The following is an 18,011-nucleotide window of genomic DNA, read 5'->3' on the forward strand; positions in this document are numbered from 1 at the left end:
CAAATATCTGCTGCACTGTTTCTGTCAAACCAAAGGGAGCTCCAGTTTCAAGTCTAATTTTGCATTTTCAACTATTTATAGGAGGAAAACGAAGATAGTATTAGAGTCTGCTTTAGAAAAAAACCAAAAGTGTTTTACAAATTTACCGAAATTTTCTTATATAATTATGTTAAAAAAAAATCTGTAGCTATAAATGAAAGACCAGCTGATACAATGCATCACACAACAATATCCCTCTGTTGTATTTCAAAATACTGAGGTTTCTTAGAAGCACTTTTCCAGTAGCAGCCATGCCAGAATACAGCTGTCTAAAACGGTGAAGTATGCAAGTGCCTCACACTTCAAAATTTGCATTTACCATAGATAATTAATTTAATAAACCATACTTCCTGGCAATGAGCCACATCCCACCTCTTCAGGAAACAACAGAATGTGTGACTCAGATGGAGTTGGTCCCTGTGTTATCTGAAAAGCATGTTGTGAGCAGTACTTATTAATTCATTTAGGTGCAAGAAACTGGAAAGGGAATCAAAGTAGCTCACCTGTTCCTCCTGTTTATAACCTGCATTAAGATTTCCCTGTTTTTTAAAGCAGAGGTCATATCTCCCTGTTTTGTTTAACCTCATTCATAGAATCATAGAATCATCAGGTTGGAAAAGACCCATCAGATCATCGAGTCCAACCATTCCTATCAAATACTAAACCATGCCCCTCAGCATCTCATCCACCCGTCCCTTCATTGTCTGTTGGTTACATTTAAAAGCTTCTAATAATAGGTTTTATAAACCACCTCTTCACATCATTGCAGCTCTTCTACCAGCTGTTACCGTCCCTATCCGAAATATGAAAGTCCCCAGTATTTATCCATGTTTTTAAGATAACAGTGACTTCAAATGAGCTTGCTTTAATAAAAAGAATTGCATGGCTACACCTGCTGAATGTTCAATGAAATGCAACAGTTACTGCAAGACATACAGCTCTTGTTGTAAACAACTCTATGTATATATCCTCATACAATCAAAATATATAAGTCCCAGTTAACATAAGAGGTACACAGTGCCCTCTGTTCACATGGCCACACATCCACAGTGGACAAGAACTCAGTCCTGCTGCCTGGTGAGACTGTGGACTCCTCTTGGGTGAGACAGAGGCAGGATACAGTTTGCAATTCATCCAGCTCAATGCCCTCTCTCTGCTCAAGACTGAAGGGCCTCAAGAAAGAGCAGAGATAAGAATGACAGACACAACCACATTAATAAAGAAAACAAAAAGAAAATCATAAAAGGGAAAAAAATAATGGAAAAAAATGCTGGTTTAAAGGCACAAAAAGGAAAAAAAATCCCACAGATAGAGAGTAGAATGGTTAACGACAAACCTACGTATGTAAGTATTGCAGTGATCCTCCAGGTTCTGTACATTAAGGTCAAAATCCAATTTCCGTCACAACTTCTAACTGAAGTTCAAGAATTAGTGAACATTAGCACAAATGAAGCTAAAGTTCATTTTAAAAACAAAACAAAAACCCACCCCCAAACTGTTCTTAGAAACTGAAGACAGGGAACAGACAGTCTGCTCAGTTCAGGTCAATGCAAGACTAACCCTTACAGCATTGCTTTCTTAATGAAGCATCCTATTTAATTTTATCATATCTGGCTAATGCAATTTTTGGTATTTGATGGGAAACAGTTCCAGAGAAAATTATTTCAATATACAAACTAAGACTGACACACAGGCCACATTTTCTTCATTTCATCTTATTATCACCTTGCTTCTTTGACCTCATTTCACCGCTATTTAACAAAGCCATTAAAAATAGTATTGTTTTCCTCATAAATCATCTCACCAACCCTTTGATCCTTTTGACACCTTCTTCTTAATTTCTTTGATTCTATCAACATCTTTTCATAAGAGGTACCTTAAGCTGCCTGCAATTTGAACAAATGTAAACATACCCCAGGACAGAGAGGTGTGCTATAAAACAGGCAACAAACATTTTTTCATTCCACCCTTTCTTGGTCTATGCAATATTTTGCAGGCAATTGGAACAGACCTTTTTTTCATTACTATGTCAAATCTGCATCCTATGTATTTCCCATTTCTTTTAATATTAGCAGGCTTTAGGTTGCTCAGATCCATTTGCTTTTTAGTTCAAACTGCATAGCTGCATAGTATTAAACAACATTTTTCAAGATAAAACTCAGTATAGTGTTTTTCCTGCTGGTATTTAATCTGGGAGGCTTGATGCCGAATGAGGGATTATAGGATGATGTCTATTTCTGCCTGTATTTTCTTAACAGAGTCCTGTCCTGAGAAATAATGTATTAGTTCTCCACCAGAGTAAAATGTGACTTCTAAAAAATTATTTATGAAGTCATGTTAATCATGGTCAAATAACACTTTTTTCACATGCTTTCAAACAAAATTAGGAATCTGTGTGTACAGCAGACTCAAAAGTTAACATTTCAGAAGTTAACTATGTAACAAGGAATCACATTATTATAAATATTAAGTATCAAAAAAAAATGAAACACAGCCATTTGCTTTTAGAATACTTTCCAGACACTGCATGTGTTCCTTAATTTAAGTGTTCACATATTTAAATAGCTACCTACCATGTGCTGGAGCAAAACTAATGTGTAGGTGGTAAATCTTCCAGCTGAGCAAAAACATTAGTAAACAGACAAATAAGTGAAAGGGAGCCAAGATAACTTCCCTCTACATGCAGAAACTCATTTAAACATATGAGGAAAAAAAAACCCAGAACCATTAGGGAAACTAGTTTATCTTCTGTTTCTGAAAGGATATAATAAACAACAGATGCAACTACAGTGTGGGCCATGTCCAGGAAATCTGTGAGGTCTCTTGGACCACACACTCCCTCCAGAAAGTCACATATAGTAATGATGAACTAACCCACTCAGGGCAATACTCGGATCACTTACATATGGCTAGAAAAGCAGAGACAGACATTCACCAAATGGTTATCAACACCTCAAGAACTACTACCATAGCCAGACTGACTAACCCAGTGGCATGTGAGGATGCTGGAATAGTTACAAGTCTCTACGCTGGTTTGCAACACCAAATAATTCCAACCCGACAGTCTCCCATTGACCATTTAATTTTTTTTTTTAAATTTCAAGGTGTAAAAGCTTTCAGAACTGCAGAACTCTCTAACCCACATTCAGCAACCACAGGAACAGGGAACAGATCATCTTGTGCCAGCCTACAAGTTACAAACATCCAAATCTCCACGCAAAAGGGAAAGCCAACTACTTCCTTATCATGTTAAATTACAGGAGAAGGAATATGAAATTTTTCATTCAATGGTTGCCTCTCTTCTAGCTGGCTGACAGGTTAAGTATGTCTGCCAAATGTATCCTGTCTTCAAAACAAAATAGATTAAATAGGAGCCATTCAAAAGCTTGGCTTTCCCCACAGCCATAATCCAGGCACAAGGACCAACAACTGAATCATTTATTGCACTGTGAGAGCGTGCAAACTTCATAGAAAAAAAAAAGGAAAAACAAAAAAAAAAAATCAAGCTTCTGCTGCGTATTCAGGTTCAGGCCGACTATAGCCATATATAGTAGTTTTCCCCTTTGAATATTTATCTCAATCAAATGAATACTCATACACACACAAAACCTAAAAAAAGCATGCATGGAAAAATTAAGATTCAAAGCTTAAAACATCAATCAGCTTCTACTCACTAAGGACAATGCTGAGAAGCAATTTTGATTCCTCCCTTGGTTCATAAACAAAGACTATTACTACATTACTCAAACAATAATGGAGTAACAGCAACACATATTTTAAATAAAAGAAACACTTAATGTGAACTAGTTAAATTCAGAGCTACCTGGACATATAACTCATGCAAGGTAAAATAATTTAGAGTTATATGCAAAACCAGAACAGTTGTGTACAGCAAAGACATTTTAGGAAGTCGGTAGTTATGAACAGCAGACAGAAATGATAGGTGGACATATTTATTATTTTTTAAACAGGACATTAGTTTCTCTGCAAGAGCAGCAGACGATTTCTATCATCTGGTAATGAGATAAACACAGATTAAGAGGTACACTGTTTGCTTCTCAGAAGCAAAATTGAGATGCCTGTTGGGATCCAAAGACAACAGACCACTCCTTGCTCTAAGCAAGGAAGCTCACTGAAAGCTGTTGAGGAGAAAGGAAAGATCTGCACGTTTTGCCAGGAGGAGTCCAGATTTTGGAGTCCATCTGTTAAGCCCTCGCATCCACCATTGCATCGTCACTTAGACCTTCTGCCCGCTCCTTTCTTTATGGGAACAATGCCCTGCATGCCGGAATGGCAGGAAGACATGCCACAGGAGGTTTAGGTTGAATATTAGGAAAAGGTTCTTCACCCAAAGTGTGGTGGAGCACTAGAACAGGTTCCCCAGGAAAGCAGTCATGGTGCCAAGCCTGACAATATTCAAAAGGCATTTGGACAACATCCTCAGACACATGGTATGAATACCGGAGTTGTCTTGTGCAGGGATAGAAGTTGGAGTAGATGATTCTTGTGAGCCCCTTCCAACTCAGGTTGTTCTATGATTTCTTTCTATAATTTCTCTTCAAGAAGTCTACAAATAAGGAACCAGTGCTTATTTGTTACCATTTCACGTAATGTTTCTAGCTGTTCTTATCAATTACAGTTCATTTAGAACAAAAAAAAGGAGAACACTTGACCGTACCTTCTTCCTCTCTGAATAAGGAGATAATGATGTTTTGAGCTTCTGAGGCATTGCAGGAAACCATGGGAAACTAACATTAAAACCAAAACACTTCTTTCTAAAAAAGAACTGGGAAATAAACTCTATGTTTTTGAGAACTTGACTGAGGAGGGGCTCATAACAGCCTAAGTCAGCCCACAAAAAAAAAAAAGAAAAAAAGTTATGGCTAGTTTTATTCCCCCCCTTGACTGCAAAATGTTTTGCCATACCACTCAATGGGACTGTAATTGCCTATTCTTCATCTATCAGACAAACATCTTCCCAAAATACGCTGCAATGTCTGAGAATTTTAGAGATCATGTGGAGTCTTAATATAAGTGTTTGCAAAGATGGCCACACATCTATTGCTCCCTCAGCTGATGAATGATGCCTCAGCCCAAACGGATAGATGCAGGTCTGATGCACTGGATTTCGATTAACCGCTGCTTATAAATGACCTTTCACATTATCAGACAGAGAAAACCACAAGTAAGAAACAACAACATTGATTATGATCAGTGTCTGGTTTTGTTCAGTATTTCCAGTACAGGAATGCACAGTGGAAAGAGACACATTTGTTTTCCAGTTTATCCAGCTTGTTTGATGCAAATCTGAACTCTTCATCCTCACTGGAAAAAAAAAGTACTCAAAAAACCAATATATTCTATTTAGTCACAAGAGTGAGCATGAACCGAAGTGAAGACATAAACATCAGTGCCTGCAAATGCAGACTGGCCCTTGGCAAAGAACTCTATAGCCATAGATAAGAATACAGAATAAAAAACTTCAAATGGAAGATCTGTCAATTGGTTATTGCATTACTGTTTATAATGTTAGAACATCTTGTGCATTTGAGGGAATTTCTGACATCTTTAGGAATAGTACAATACAGAAAGAAAAATAAAATACTGCCTGACAACTTTAACAAACGTCTTACTATTATTATTATTACTCCTACTACTATGCTCTTAAGTTTCATCAGTATAATTGCAGGAGGAAAGCATAGTAGTAAAGACTTCATTTAATTAATGATCTCCTTTCCATAAGCTCATCTCCATAAAAAGCATTTAACAGTTTTTTCCTACAGTCTGGTTACATAAAATCTTAGTATCTATGATAGTGATTCTCCTATGTCTGAGGTCAGTGATCAATTGATTCACTGCTAGACATAAGGCCATTTTCCTTTTCTTTATTTTTTTCAGTATAACTTAATAGCAAAAGGCTAAATGGAGAAAAAAAAAACATTAAAAAGCAATTCTCTGAACTGTTTCACAGATTGTATCTGAAATATAAGCCCCTCAGATATATTCCCTAATTCTCTGACGAAGAACCTTGCACTGTTCTTCAGCTAAAAGGCAAACTGTTAGATATCTAAACAGCAGGTTTATGTTACCTGGCAAACCTCTCAGTATAATCAGCTATTGACACGGGCAAGCCTTCCCCTGTACATACAGTAGAGGTGTTTTAGTTCAACAGAAGAGCTGGACAACTTTCCTGTCTAAACAGAAAACTTATCTTCCTTTATCACTTCTGAAATACCCAGCTGCGATGCTGTTGACTATGCCTAATTGCATTTGGCACAGCATTAACAGATGTTCAGAAAAGAGAATTGTATGTTATATGCAAATACATCATCAATTCAAATATTTGCAGGTACCAGATGATATTTGAATATGAGAATTCTTCTGGGTTTTCCTAGAGTTTATTCTTAAAGTAGTCACAAAACAACTCTGCTGTAGTAACATTAATTAATGTTCACTCATTAATGTGCAGAGGTCAAAGCAGCTACTGTATTTAAACATCCCAACAATAACAAAACAGCACCCTCAGTTACTTACAACAAACTTCAATAGTCTCACCTACACAAACCCAGATGCTGCCTTTACTTCCCCACTTCCATAGCCGTACACTTCAATGAAGCCCACTTCAGTTGTAGTTTCAATACGATCAGTCTACTTCAGCAACAGAAGAACACACTGCAAAGGCTCAGGAAGGAACTTCCCAATATCTGGATAATCCTTGCCTCTTTAATCCAGCCTCCACTGCAGCAGCACAGGGTGACCTGGGAGCTCAACCACTGGTAATACAGAGTGGTCCAATATCTGGCACAAAAAAGCCCACTGCAGCAGTATAGTCACTGCACAGGCTTTCCACCACCGAGCAATGTTACTTTCTCCCATGCCTCAGACCACAAAGAAGAGGAGGGTATTTTTTTTTAATTTGGTATTACAAGAATAGAGGAAACATTTAGATGGCAAGACATGAAGAAACCTGCAGATACAGTCTGGAGTGAAAGGCACTGTGAATTGAACCCTCACAGCCACTTTGGAAAAACTCAGTGAAAGCATGTTAAATATATTTATACATGACAAAAAAAATAAAGAATGCATGTGCAACACATGGCTCTGTCTTCATTAATGCCAGATTGCCAACTGGTACATTACCATCTGGTATGATCACCAGGCAATACACATTCACCCCCAAGCGGGTGCAGACACAAACATATTTCTGTCAAGTCTGGCAGAGTGCAGGTTGCTGCATTCATGCCAACTGCACTCCAGCTGAAGAAGGATGGACAAGACCTAGTCTGGCATTGTCAGAATTGTAGAGAGATGGACAATATCTGACAGAGCAGAAATCCTACTACTACAAAGTTAATATCAAAATTTGGACTGACAAGGCATGTTTATGTGAGGTGTTTGCTTGTGCATTTTTTATCTGCTCTTGGGTGCCCTAAAGATCTACTATTGAATCAAAACTCTAAATGGAGTTGGTAAATCACTGTCTGTAGAATAATAAGTAACACAGAAACCCCTTCCCTCTATACTGCTCTGTCTGAATCAGGGATCTAAATGCTTTCAGACTTTTATCTAACTGTAGGGAATCTCACATATTTTGTGTTCATGACAGCAGTTAAAATGTATCTGTATAGAAGGGAGAAGGGCAGAGAAACAAAAAACTTACATATTAAATACGATTTCACAGATATATAGGAGAAAATAAATCAGAAAAACCAAGTTAGGATTACAGACATAGCTGCTTAGATTCCCTGAACGAGACAATATGTATTATCTCATCTGGCAGCTTAGCATGACTGAAATGAAACATAATTTGCAGTTGATGCCAACTGGCAGGAGACAGACAAATGTTCATGGTAATTTTTGTGTTTTGTTAAAAATGTACTTCTGTCTTAAATTATAAGAAAAATGAATAAGAGGCTTTCAGTCTACAAAGTACAAGATTCACAGATATTACCCTCAGCTGCTAACTCACACAAAAATGTATCTTGAGTTTTTAGAATTTAGAAGGACAAATCCAAAATTATGCCAGAACAGATCTTCTATCCAGTACTCCCATTTCCAAGAGCAGGCAAAAGTAGATGTCTGGGAAAGAGGATAAGAATAGTGTAAGTGTGTAGTCATACTTTCCCCAAATACTCTCCAGTCTCCAATAATTTGCATCTCAGGGACTTCCAAAGCCAGAGGTCATGCTTATGCATTTAATAATCCCCTACAGACAACTTCTTCCATTCATTTTGCCCTGTCTCCCTTTGAAGCAGTATAAATTTTCAGTATCTACCACATCTTGTGGAGTTGCACAGCTTAACAATGTGTGTCTGAAACAAAAGTCCTCTTTTTGCTGTTAGGAACCCAACACCTGCTAGTTTCATTTCCATGCTCATTAATTCTTATACTGGGAGAGACAATGAACAAATGATGCCTATCATTTTCACCATACTGTTCATGTTTTTCTAAAACCAGCACCGCATCCCCAACTTAACTCCTTGCCAACTTAACTTTTCTTTGGATGGAAGGTGATACACACCTATGATTGTCCTTGCAGCACTTCTTGGGGTCTTTCCCAGCTCTCTTGGACCCTATGCTTGTCCAGAAATGAACACAGCATTCAAAATGAGAGTACACCATCCACACAAATGGTGAATTTGTGCTCGATTCCTTTAAGAAAGAATTATAAAGCTCCAGATTTCTAACATACAGTTTGCTTTTTGACTGTGACACACTTGCAGAACCATTTTAAACCTAGGACCTTTCTTGTATCCAAGTCAGTTCACAGGCCATCAACAAAACAAGCACAGGTAGGTCTGCTGTCCCTACCCTGTGCTATTTCATCAGTTTTAATTCAGCACTGAGTTGCATATACTGCTTTATTGCCTAGTTACTTGGCCTTATGAAGTATTTCTGCAGGTGTTTACCACCCTGAATAATAAAACAGCACATGGAAACTCCATAATCCTTTCTTCTGAATCATGTATTAACAAATGCACAGCAGAGGTACTACAACAGATCCATCTGCATCTCCACTGGTAACTTCCTTCCATTGTGACCACAAACTGTTTACATCTACCCTCATCCTTCTGTTTTCTTATCCATGCAAGAAGCTTTACTTCTCCCCACACAGTAGCTTGCCTTCCTTAAGAGCCTTTCTGAAATCTTAGAAGCCCTAAAAATAAAACTTGATCTCCGTCATCTATATGATTCCACATTTATGAGGCATTATTTCCCCTTAAAAAAGATATCATATTATCTCTTTTGCATTACTTCATATTTATGCAGGTGTCCACTCTTTGTATTTCTTGGTACACCTGCATATTACAGATGGCCAGCATGCTGCTCTGCAGTTCCCAAATCTTCCCTGGAATCCCACTAAAACTGTCATGCATTTACCACTTTCATCCATTAACAGCACATTTAGCAGTTATGTAATTTCTTAGCACATGCAAATGTAGCAATTTGTTCTTGTTCACTTTTGTCAATTCTCCTCTCTCCTGCTACCATTTCAATTTGAAATTGACCCTCTAATAAGTCTCCCATAAAAAAGAATTCATATGCAGAAACCTCCATCAATTTCTTCCAACATGAACAGAAAAGAAAATAAGCACTGAGTTTTGCTACTGTGCTGTTACATTCCCTGAACTTTTTTTTCTCCAATATTCTTTACTAACTTGCCTTCTTATGGACATTTAATTCTGCCGGCGTCTGACCTTTCTGTTTTCCCCCTCCACATGAAACTCATATTTTCTAAACTACAGTTACTACCACTGAAAGTGCATTTTTCAATGGGCTTTGATTATACAATGAACGAGTACTAATATTAAAAGAGTAGACAAGGATAGAGGCCAAGAGTTTCTTGTGAAAATAATTACCTCCCACACCAGTAAATCAATGGAAAGATTCAAGGAGAAAGGAGGTTTCCCTCCGAGTATTAGCATCAGCATGAATTGCTTTTCCCAGTCCACAGGACTACCAGAAGCCTGGTGAATTTTCCTTTCCACAGATCCTTCAATACATATGGCTAATTTAAATCATTTGTACAACAAGCAAAATACTTTGTCCTAAAATTTTTGCTCTCCTCTACGTTTCCTTCCCTGAATGCAAGATAATTAGTTACAGTGTTAAACTCTATTACGAAAGGTGTGAACTGGATAATGCAACAAGAAAATCTTCTCATGGGCATGGTGATGTAAGGGAGACTCTTGAGTTCCACAGAACAAGTCATAGATGACAGATATGGGTGAACCTAACCTAAGGTAGATGAATGGACTAGGTGATTTTGCAAATCCTCTTTCAGTTTGGTCTTTTTATGGTCTGAGGAAACCTCTTCTTCTTGGTGATTAAAAAAAAAGGGGGGGGGGGGTGTTATTACAGGGCTGCCTTGGAAAAAATGAGGTTACAACCAACCTGCTCATACATAAACTATTCACCCAGACCCTCTCCCCACCCAGTTCCAAGAAACCTGCAGAAAGAAAGGAAGACTAGCAACCAAGAGCTAGAGAAATTGTGCTGAAAGTATGACCTTCCCCAGACATCTCCATGTTGTAAACATGCATACTATGCAGAGTATAGTGTATATGGAAATGTAGAACACTTGTGATGTACTCCAAAAAAAACAGATTGCACATCTACTGTGCAATGCACGCAAAGCACAACAGAAATACTAGGTAAATTCCTCTTATATAGGTTGGTCAAGTACAAATTAAGCAGAACATTGTCTATTTTAGACAGGACTTTCACCCTTTCATGTTAACATGTACCATTCTTGCCTTGAGCAAGCTCAAGAAAAGCTACATCCTTCTGTACTCCAAATATGGCTGTGAAGAAAGGCTAGGTCAGGGCTGTCATGGAACGTGGTCTGGGTCACTTAGATATAAAGACTGGTTGTAGGTAATTGCATTGATTTTAATCAGTCATGATCATGACCAATGACTGAATAAATATGTATGCACAACACAGACCTCATGCACATTTCTGCAAACTGGATACCTCTGCTAAATTATCTAGAATCTCAGCACAGCATTCAGCTGCATTGCCTGTGGAAAATCTTTGGTGCCTGGTGTCATGCAGTATGTCTATCAGTAGCTTAAAGAAAATTTTGAAAGGTAACTCATCCCAGAGCAACGCTCTCCTGAGAAAAATCAACACAGAAAGAAGTGACATAACATTACATGGAATTTTCTACTGAGCATAAAACCATAATTCCACTATCATGTCAAAGTTGGCCCACCACTTAATTTTGAACAAGTTAAAACAATTTTCTAAAAGCATAGAAAAAAAATCCACAAATATGACTGAATTTAAAATTAGCATACGTACAACTGATTTCAATGTGTAAAATCTATGTATGTTCCATATTTAGACTAGAACTTAATTCTAAACTTTTCTAAACTTTTCTCTTTAAATAATTCAGACTTTCCTGTGCAGGCAGAACAATGCTCAGGTTTTATCAGGTGTCTGTTTTGAATAGTTGCAACTGCTAAAATTGTCACGATGACCACATACACTTACTGCCTTATTTTGTGCAATAAGTGAGCTCCATAGAAGGCTGAGAGAGCTCTAGCATTTGCTTGAGATACTCACGCCTCTTTTTACTACAAGCATAATTCAATACCTACTACTCATCAGCACTAAACAGATGTGCAGAAAGATGCTGCCCTTCTCTTTGCAAACTAAGAACTCTCTTGTGAAATTCCATAAAAATCTTGCTTTAGAGAACTCTAGACATGTTACAAGTTGTTTTCATACCTGCAGCCCTGTCTCTTTTACAGGCATTCTACTGCAGCAATAGCAACTATATTTACACCACTGCATATATATCACTTATTTAACATTTCGGGGGGGGAAAACCCACCACCCCTATGTATGAGAACTTTTTCTGTTACAGATTTCCCTCCACAAAATTTCTATTTGCACAGGACATACCAAAGCAATGCACACACACACACAGAGACAAAACAAGAGTATGCAACCATTAAAATAAAGTTTCTCTCAAATGAATTTGCCAGCATGTAAAACCAGTGCATTAGAACCACCACGCACTTCAGTGATGAGGTTAGGTTTTGACAAATGAAAGTTAAATGAAAACTCTGAAAAATTTGTTTGCAATGATCCCAGACATAAGCCTTGCAAGCTGCAATTCACTGACCTATGTAAACGATTTAGCTTTCAGATAATCTCCCAGTGAACACTATTGCAAAATCTACAAACACAGATGTAACCAACCGGCACCCTACCTGCAATCTGAACAGAAGATCAAATACAGAGACTGAATTTATATTCCCACATCACAGGTGATTCTTTCCAAGCAGGTTTAAGGGATTATGCTGGAAGATGAACTAAGAAAGGTCTGTCATAGCTACTCAAAGTCTCAGTCCCCCTGAGATGCCACATTGCTTAAATGAAGCTGGTTTAAAAACTGTACTGCTTTTAGTAAACCAGTGCAACATACAGTTCAGACCAGGCCCAGGTTATAGTTGCTGCAATTATCATGTTAACCATTTCTATTAGCAATATACTTACAAAATTTTTCCTAAAGCACCGTAACAGAAGAACCTATTTGGGACCAAACAGAATCTTGCAAGAAGAAAAGGCCGACAAAAATACAGCAAAAATAAATATCAATTGTAATATTAAAGGTTATTATATGATTTTATCTACAAAACTTACTGTTCTTCATCTGGAACAGAGTGACAGCATTAATACCGTTATTGGGGAATTGTCATCCAGGATGCATGAAAATACACACAACATCTGCAGCGTCAGATATTAGCAAACATGAAGGTCAATTAGCAAACTCTAAAAGCTAGTTCAAACCTAAGACATTTTCACCAGTAAGATGTTAGATGCCATGTATAAAATATGAATCTAGCAACATCTCCACAGTCTTTAAGATAATAAGGCAGTATTAAGACGAAGTAATTTGAAATGGACCACTGACATCAAAGACCATGGAGGCTGTACAGCTGCTCCAGCAATACTATTTTGTTAATTCTTCCTAAGCACTAGAAGCTGTACAAAAGTGAAAATAAAAAGATCTAAAAATCAGCTTAAAGCACGGCTTCTTTTTGTGCCTAGGTTCATTTATTATAGTCCTCTCACTAGCTACAACACAGCACTTTCTTCAAGACCTTGTTTCGCTCTTTCTGAAGTATTTCAACTTCATGATTCGTTGTTTAGTTTCCATGCTTTCACCATGGGCCTCCCAAAAACCCTCAAAGAAAACCCTAACCAACAACAATTAAATGAATACGAAATGTTTTAAGGAACAAATATCACTGCAGCACTCTGTTCATGCAGCTATGTTTTAAACTTTCTGTACTCTCCTTTGAAGAGCTCACATCTAACTTCACAGCACTGATCCAGGCAGAGAAACACAGCATGATTACGAAGACCAGAAGACAAGGAAAACTGGAAAAATTAATCCTTAGCAACAGATGGTGATTTCTTTTATATTTTTTATTGCACATACTGAATCAAGAAACTGGATCCTATTGAATATGTGAACAGCACAATAGTCTCTAAATATCATTTGCTATGATTTATTTGTGCTTGGTCATGGAAAAGATAAACCAACTCAACCGCTAAATGTATTCCCTGCGTCCAGAATTGCAGATTTATTCCTGATCCACTGATACAGATGGGTCATATTTGCAACCATTTGCTTTCTTCTGCAGGAAATTTATAATTTAATTATTTTTTTTATTTTTTAATTTTGTTTTCTTTGGAATTACCTTCCACAAAATTATCTTCCAGGAAAACACTTATAGGAAAATTGATTATTCTCTAATTAGCTGGTGTTGAAATGCTTAAATGAGGTTTAGGTCAGACCTCCTAAAGTCTAAACATACGGAGAAACAAAGGCAATAAAAAAATTTAAGATCTCAGATCAGCAGTAAAATACTTTCAAATGCATTAACTACTTTCAATAACATTATGTGAAAATGACTGAAACTATTTGCTTTACTTAGAAGACAGTTAAAAAAAAATAAATAAAATAATAGAACTGTTGCCTACACAGCTTTCAGAATATCTGACCATACCTCCCCAGCTATTCTAAAAGACATGTGATAGCAAAACCAGCTTTTTGTCTAGGCTATACAAGGATCCTGTATTCAGCTTAATTCCAGTTCATCTGTATGTAGGATGATGAATTTTTGGAAGAGTTCACCCTGTTAGTTCCATATTTCCATGGAAAAATTTAGGCACCACAACCTGTGAGAATTCTGCGATTTTTATGAAAGCCGAAAACCCAGAAGGGAGAAATAATCTAAGCAAAAGTCTTTGGCAACACTTTACCAGACCTGTCAGCTATAATCGCATCAGCAATTGTCTCTGCATCAAGTAAAGGGCTCTGAGAAACAGTAATACCTTCCAGCTGCACACCACCTTGTTCCCAAGTGAGTTCAAAATGCTGACACCCCAAATGATTTATCCCCTAGGCAGAACACAGAGAAATGGGAACTGTTGTTGCGGAAAGGGAGGCAGAGAGGAAAGTGGCAAATGAGATGGTGCAGAAAGTCCCTGTTCACAGGGAAGAAAGAAATGGTGACACAAAATGGATTCTCTCATTCCCAAAAGCCGTCAGCAGTTCAGAATTCGTTCCTTGCACTCCTTCCCACAGGCTGGATGGTGCAAAGGGTCAAACAGCAAGAGGAGCTGCGTGTTGCTTGAGCCTTTGCACGATTGCACAGGAGTGTGGGAAGCGAGGAGTTATGGACAGCAGAGCAGCCACCCTTATCCTCACTCTGAGCTTCACCAAACTGCTCTGGGACTGTTGCCTGGTGAGAGGGAAGCCCAATCACTTGGGTGGGGGACTATTCCTACATGAGCAGGTTTTTTCCTCTCCTCTTTTAATAAGTTGGCCTTAAGATGCTGAAGGTGAAATCCCTAGAAACTGGTTGCTGCCTACAATGGGTAAGCAGCTTACATCAGCTAGGAGCCGCCATCGCGTGTTCAACATGTCCCAGCGTCACAACCACTGCTTCTCTTTTACTGGAGAGCCCTCCAACTGGCACTGAATGCCTAACAAAGGAGAAGGTTCTGGAAATACAGATTTTGATGAGTAATAATTATGTTATTTACACACTCCAAACAATAATGAATTCTTGTTTTTCATGTGATTGTTATTTTAAAAATAATGTACACTGTGTGCAAAACAGGGTTTCTTGCCTCGTGCCAGCTATATTGTCACTTGCAGTCCAGCTGGGTTCTGCTGATGCGGTAGCACAGAGCACTTAATACGTCATTGTCCTACTGTATCACAGAACACCACAAGCAATTTTCACAGCTACAAGCTAGAATGTGAAAAAGGAGGAGAGCAATTACTGGCTTCCTTTCAGTCTTTGCTGGCAGTATTCCTGATACAAATTCACCAGCCCCACGCAACAAAGAGTGACTTAGAAGACGTGGAGGAATAAGTTTCAGTTAAATAGATAAAAGTAAAAAAGGACTATAACATTCTTATACAGAAATGCTGTCCCAGTAATTTACATTCTTAAAAGCAAACGACACAATACTGTTGCTTGCCTGACACACAGGTATATCATCACACAAGCATTTCCCATAATGGTTAATAAAAAACAATGATTAACTAAAAAAAAAAAAAAAAAAAGGATAAAGTGAGCAATTTCTTATACACTGATTAAACCCACTCCATGACTCAAACTGAGATAACTTGTGAAGAAAACAGCAATGTGATTAAAGCTGGAGTGGCTGCAACTAGTACACATAATGAAAATCAAGGCATTGTCCCATGAAACTGCCTCAGACAAAATCCTCTCATCAACAACTGCACTAACAGAGCAGACTGACAGTCTGTCTGCATCCTGCACCTACCAATGGGTGGACATGGGGAAAATACTCCAAGATCAGTGCCAGAAATTAATGTCGATTATATTTTTGTATATTTTTGGAATAAGCCAGTCTTTGTGCACTGTATGTATTTAGGCCTCAATGAGTTACAGCTCTACAAGGTTTCCATGATTAAAGTTTTCTGTGACCCCCCTGAAAACGCCAGGTCTCTCCGCAGGTGTGATCCTGCACAGCCCGAGCCCACTGCAGGACCCAGACATCTTTGCTACGGTATCTGTAACGGTGCCTGGGAATGTTCCCCTAAGAAAGCCAAACCTTTTAATTAACATATAATATTTTCTTCCAGATGAGGTCAGCTACAGCTCTTTAATTTCTCTCAGCTATTGCTAATAACACATCTCTCATCAAGACACGCACGCTCACAGCATCTCGTCTGCACACTTCTGGCTCGGCGTAAACTCGCTACGATGGAGCCACCAGGCTGCTCTGCCGCGCGGGACGGGCAGCAGCACTTCTCCGGGCACAGGTTTTATTGGACGTCGCTCCAACGCACCCGCAAATTCTGAATTATGGGACCCGACCTCAGCAGCGCGTTACCGCTACTCTCCCGCAGCGAGGCCAACAAAGCTTCGCTGCCGAGTCGTGCCGGACACTTTTGCCCTTTCCTGAAGGGCCCTAAGGAGCAGAACCTCAAGGGCTGGGCGCAGGCAGGCGAGGGAAGGAGCAACACGCCGCACGGCTCTGCCCCGCCGCCGGCGGGGAGCGCGCAGGTGCCGCAGCCCCGCGCGGAGCCGACCCCGCCAACCCCGCCCCGCTGCGCGGGACGCCTCCCGCACACACGGGACGGGACGGAGCGCGGCGGCTCCGCAGCGCCCGCCTCCTCCCGCCGGGAGCCGCCCGCCCCGGGCTGCCCGCGGGACCACGGGGAGGGGGAGGGGGCAAAGGAGGCGGGGAGGGGGGCAGAGGGAGCGGGGACGAGGCAGGGACGGGGGGGACAAGGAGCCAGGGACCGGGGCTGGGGGGACAAGGAGCCGGGGGGGGCGGATAAGGAGCAAGGGAGGGAGGGAGGAAGGGGTACAAGGAGCCGGGGGGGGGGGGACACAGAAGTAGACGGCGGGGTGGGGGCCGGAACAAGGAATCAGGGACCGGGCGGGGGGGGGGGGGGGGGTGGTACAAGGAACCAGGGACTGGGTGGGGGACAAGTAGCCAGGGAGGGGGTGACAAGTAGCCGGGGGGGGGGGGGTAGGGGGGACAAGGAGCAAGGGAGGGGGGAGAAAAGGAGGCAGGGAGAGGGGACACGGAGGCAGGGACGGGGAGGGGGGCGGGTGGGACAAGGAGCCAGGGACTGGGTGAGGGACAAGTAGCCAGGGAGGGGGTGACAAGTAGCCGGGGGGGGGGGGTAGGGGGGACAAGGAGCAAGGGAGGGGGGAGAAAAGGAGGCAGGGAGAGGGGACACGGAGGCAGGGACGGGGAGGGGGGGGGTGGGACAAGGAGCCAGGGACTGGGTGAGGGACAAGGAGCCAGAGAGGGGGTGACAAGTAGCCGGGGGAGGGTGTGGGGGGGACAAGGAGCAAGGGAGAGGGGACACGGAGGCAGGGAGAGGGGGCTACGAGGCAGGGAGAGGGAGGACAAGGAGGCAGGGGCAGCCCCGCCGGGAAGGCGCGCTCAGGTCCGCGGGCGCCCCGACCCTCGCGGGGCGGCTCTGGCCGGCGCCGCAGCCCCGTCCGCCGCGCTGCCTCCCGGCCCCGGCCCGGGGGATCCGCAGCCCGGCCCCGGGCGAGCAATGAATGGGAGGTCGGCCGCCCGCCCCCGCCGCCGCTCACCTCCGCCGCTCCCGCCGCCTCCGGCCCGCGCCCCACCGGGCTCGCCCTCCCCCGCTCCCGCCGCGACCATGCACCGAGGGAGGCGGGTCGGGATCCCGGCCAGCCCCGGCCCGGCCGCCCCCAGCCGGAGGGAGGGGCGGGGAGGGCCGGGACCGGCCCCTCCGCGCTGACGTCCCCGCTCCGCCGGCCCCGGTGCGCGACCCCCGCGGCGGAGAGCGGAGCCGAGCGGAGCCGCAGGGTCCGAGCCCCGAGCCGCCGCGCTTCCCTCGCCTCCCGCCCGGGGAGCGGGGATGGAGAACGGCGGCTCCTGCCGCTTCCAAACGTTCCTCTTCCTCGGGACCTTCTGCA

At 41.6% G+C, this 18,011-nt stretch overlaps 1 protein-coding gene across 1 annotated transcript in view; it reads right to left on the minus strand.

The window, feature by feature from the left end:
* Positions 1-17,799, minus strand: part of LHFPL2 (LHFPL tetraspan subfamily member 2) — a 119,841-nt gene extending 102,042 nt beyond the window's left edge. Inside the window, exon 1 of the mRNA XM_069880744.1 lies at positions 17,664-17,799. The gene's annotated coding sequence lies outside the window, so the exon portion shown is untranslated. The remainder of the gene's footprint in view (positions 1-17,663) is intronic.
* Between the last annotated feature and the right edge of the window lie 212 nt (positions 17,800-18,011).

Source organism: Phaenicophaeus curvirostris, chromosome Z (genome assembly GCF_032191515.1).
Source record: "Phaenicophaeus curvirostris isolate KB17595 chromosome Z, BPBGC_Pcur_1.0, whole genome shotgun sequence".
In the NCBI taxonomy this organism is placed as follows: domain Eukaryota; kingdom Metazoa; phylum Chordata; class Aves; order Cuculiformes; family Cuculidae; genus Phaenicophaeus; species Phaenicophaeus curvirostris.